Below are 3645 nucleotides of genomic sequence, written 5' to 3' on the forward strand. Positions count from 1 at the left end.
TGGCAGCGGTGGGATTCGAACCCACGCCATCGAAATGACTGGAGCCTAAATCCAGCGCCTTAGACCACTCGGCCACGCTACCTCCCGTCCTCTCGGTTCGCTACCCAGAATATATTAGGGTGATGACACAGGCGCCCCGCCCTCAAGGTTTGCGCATGCTCAATATGGAACCGGCGTCTCCTGCGTCGCTGAGGGAGCTTTGGAGTCACAGTGCTCTCGTGCTCAGCAATAGTGAACACACTAGGAATGCACTATTAAAATGAAGAGGGCCTAATTATCAAACGTTAATATTTTTAATATTACATCCTCACATGTGTGTTTGGGCTTGAGTTTTCCTTGGGCGTGATCCTGCCTTCAGCCACACAGGGGCGCTCCCGTACTGCCGCTTCCTCCCCGGTGGGCCGGGGTCTTGCGTGGAGCCCCAGTTTGCACCGAATCAAGCTGGGTCCCCAACCTGCGGACGCTCTGTCCAGTTCAAGGCGCCTCTGTAGCGCTGCGTGGCCTCATGGCCTAGCCTTTGCCCTCGCGATGTAAGAATCGAGAGTTCAGCGGGGAAAACCACTGAACGTTGTTACCGGTTCTTTGCAGGTGTGGGCTCCTTCCAAATCAAACCATTAAGCTTTCATATTTTACAGAGGAGAAAAATAGAGATGCTAAGTAACTAGCCTCGGGTGTCCCAGCCAGCCGACATTCCCCAGCCTCCCAAGACCCTTGTTCGTACGTGCAGAGGATTTTAGTGTTTTTTAGAAAAAAAAAATGCAATAAATGTAGAGTACAACCTAGCAAAATTCCATTTCCCATCATCTCGAATTATTACTAACATTTTGCATATTAGCTTCAATTTTTTTTTTTTTTTTTTTTTTTTTTTTTTTTTTTTTTTTTGAGACTGAGTTTTGCTTTTGTTGCCCAGGCTGGAGTGCAATGGTGCAATCTTGGCTCACTGCAACCTCTGCCTCCCAGTTTCAAGCAATTCTCCTGTCTCAGCCTCCCAAGTAGCTGGGATTACAGGTGCATGCCACCACATGCGGCTAATTTTAGTAGAGACAGGGTTTCATCATATTGGTCAGGCTGGTCTCGAGCTCCTGACTTCAGGTGATCCGCCAGCCTCGGTCTCCCAAAGGGCTAGGATTACAGATGTGAGCCACCGCGCCTGACCTCAAATTTTTAACATTAAATTAAAAATTAAAATGAATACTCTAGATAAAATTCAAGTCTCCTTTGATGTCCCCAAGTTCTATCCCCCCTTCCTTCTCTTTCAGGAGTTTTCCCATCTTTTCAGTCTGTGTTTTCCTAATTTCACAATCACATACGGTTTTCTATTCCTTTGCACGTTTAAGGAAAATGGCAAACAAAAATCCAAGGTTATAAAGACAGTCTAGTAAGTGGGTGTGGTAGTCTGTATAATGACCCCCTAAAGATGCCCACACTTGAACCTGTAAATGTGTTACCTTCTGTGGCAAAAGGGACTTTTGCAGTTGTGATTAAATTAAGGATCTTCTGATGGGGAGAGGAGCCTGGATTATCCAGGTGGTCCCAGTGTAATCACAAGAGTCCTTATAAGAAAGAGACAGATGGCCGGGCGCGATGTCTCATGCCTGTAATCCCAGCACTTTGGGAAGTCGAGGCGGGCAAATCACTGGAGGTCAGGAGTTCTAGACCAGCCTGGCCAATATGGTGAAACCTCGTCTCTACTAAAAATACAAAAAATTAGCCCGGCATGGTGGCATGTGCCTGTAATCTCAAGTATTCGGGAGGCTGAAGCAGGAGAAGTGCCTGAACCTGGGAGGCCGAGGTTGCAGTGAGCTGAGATCGCGCAACCGCACTCCAACCTGGGCGACAGAGCAAGATTCCATCTCAAAAAAGAAAAAGAAAGAGGCAGGAATTCGAGGAGGTATGAGGATGAACCAGAGGTCCCAGTGATGTAGCCAGGAGCCAAGGAATGTTGGCAGTCTCTAGAGACTGCAAAAGGTAAGGAAATTAATTCTCCCCTAGAGGCACCAAAAAGGGAACACAAGGTGTCTGACACCTTGATTTTAGCGTTTCTGACTTCCAGAATAGTACCACTATAAATCTGTGTTGCTTTAAGCCACTAAATTTGTGTTTTGTTACAGCAGCAACAAGAAACTAATCGAGTGGGTAAACCCATGGGCTTGGGAATGAAACAGTCTGAACTCCCATGAGCTGTGTGATCTTGGAAAAGTCACTTCTCTCTGGGCCTCAGTTGCTCATCCCTGTAATGGAGTGATATTGATAGTATCTACCACACAGGATTTGCTGTGAGGATTAAACTCATTCATTCTGCAAATGTTTCATGAGCACCTACAATGTGTCAGGTACTGCTCTGGTCATATCAGAGAATAAAGTCAATACAGATTAAATGTGGTAATTCGGCCAGGCATGGTGGCTCATGCCAGTAATGCCATCCCTTTGGGAAGCTGAGGTGGGAGGATCGCTTGAGGCCAGGAGTTTGAGACTACGGTGAGCTCTGATCATACCACTGCACTCTAGCCTGGATGACAGAGAGAGATCTTGTGTCTGAACACGTGCCAAGCATTTAGATGAATCTCTGGCACATGTGAGAAGGGTGACAGTGATGATTTTGTTCTCTCCCAGTATCTTGAGGGTTCTCACCACAAGGGTTCTTTTTGGTTTTTGTTTTGTCTTGTTTTGTTTTAAGACAGAGTTTTGATCTTATGGCCCAGGCTGGAGTGCGATGGCACGATCTTGGTTCACTGCAACCTCCGCCTCCCAGGTTCAAGGGATTCTCCTGCCTCAGGCTCCCGAGTAGCTGGTATTCCAAGCACCCATCATCAAGCCCAGCTAATTGTTTTTGTTTTTTGTATTTTTAGTAGAGATGGGTTTTTGCCATATTGGCCAGGCTGGTCTCAAACTCCTTGACCTCAGGTGATGCCCCCCCGCCTCAGCGTCCCAAAGTGCTGGGATTACAGGAGTGAGCCACTGTGGCCTGGCCACCACAAGGGTTCTTATCCAGGCACTGGCCACTTGGTGGTATTCCACATACATCTCTCCAAACCCCCTGCTTCAAGTAGGGGTTCTCTCCCAGGATGATACTGGGCCCTGCTAGGAGGTCAACTCCAGGAAGGCAAGTGATGGTGTCTTGTTCATCCACTGCTGTATCCTCAGGACCTAGAACAGTGTTGGCAGCAGGAATATTCCTTGAAAAAAATAGTTTTGCATTCTTGGTTAAGTCCACTCCATCTTGCCACGTGAACTTAAGAGTCAGAGACAGATGCTTTCGGCCGGAGCTGCCCAGCATAAGGTCTCAGAGAACTTTTGTCTGGACTTGAGTTTCAGCAAGGAACACTCATTACTTTCGCAAAAGTTGTTTTGTGACTTGTGACTTGCCCTCTGTGACCACAAGAAGGAAGCAGCGTCCCCTTTAGGTAAATTCCCCTATGATTGCTCAAAGCATCTTCGGGCAGTGGACCATCTGCCAACAGCATCACGTCCCCTAACTCTGTTTCTGATCATTTTATGCAAGTCAACACCTGTCCTGCACCTACTAGACCTTATTAGGCAAAAAACAGGCCTTGCAGGCTCAGGGAGGGGTTTCTGGAGCTGCTCAGAACCCTTGTGCTGGAGTTGCTTCTCTAACAGAATGAAAATCCAGCGGAGCGCCGCCCG

The 3645-nt window shown here is 47.5% G+C and overlaps 1 non-coding gene across 1 annotated transcript; it reads right to left on the reverse strand.

Moving 5' to 3' along the window:
• TRNAL-UAG (transfer RNA leucine (anticodon UAG)) lies at positions 1–82 on the reverse strand. Its single transcript has one exon. It is a non-coding gene; the product is annotated as a tRNA-Leu (tRNA).
• Positions 83–3645: the final 3563 nt, after the last annotated feature.

Source organism: Chlorocebus sabaeus, chromosome 5 (assembly GCF_047675955.1).
Source record: "Chlorocebus sabaeus isolate Y175 chromosome 5, mChlSab1.0.hap1, whole genome shotgun sequence".
Lineage (NCBI taxonomy): Eukaryota > Metazoa > Chordata > Mammalia > Primates > Cercopithecidae > Chlorocebus > Chlorocebus sabaeus.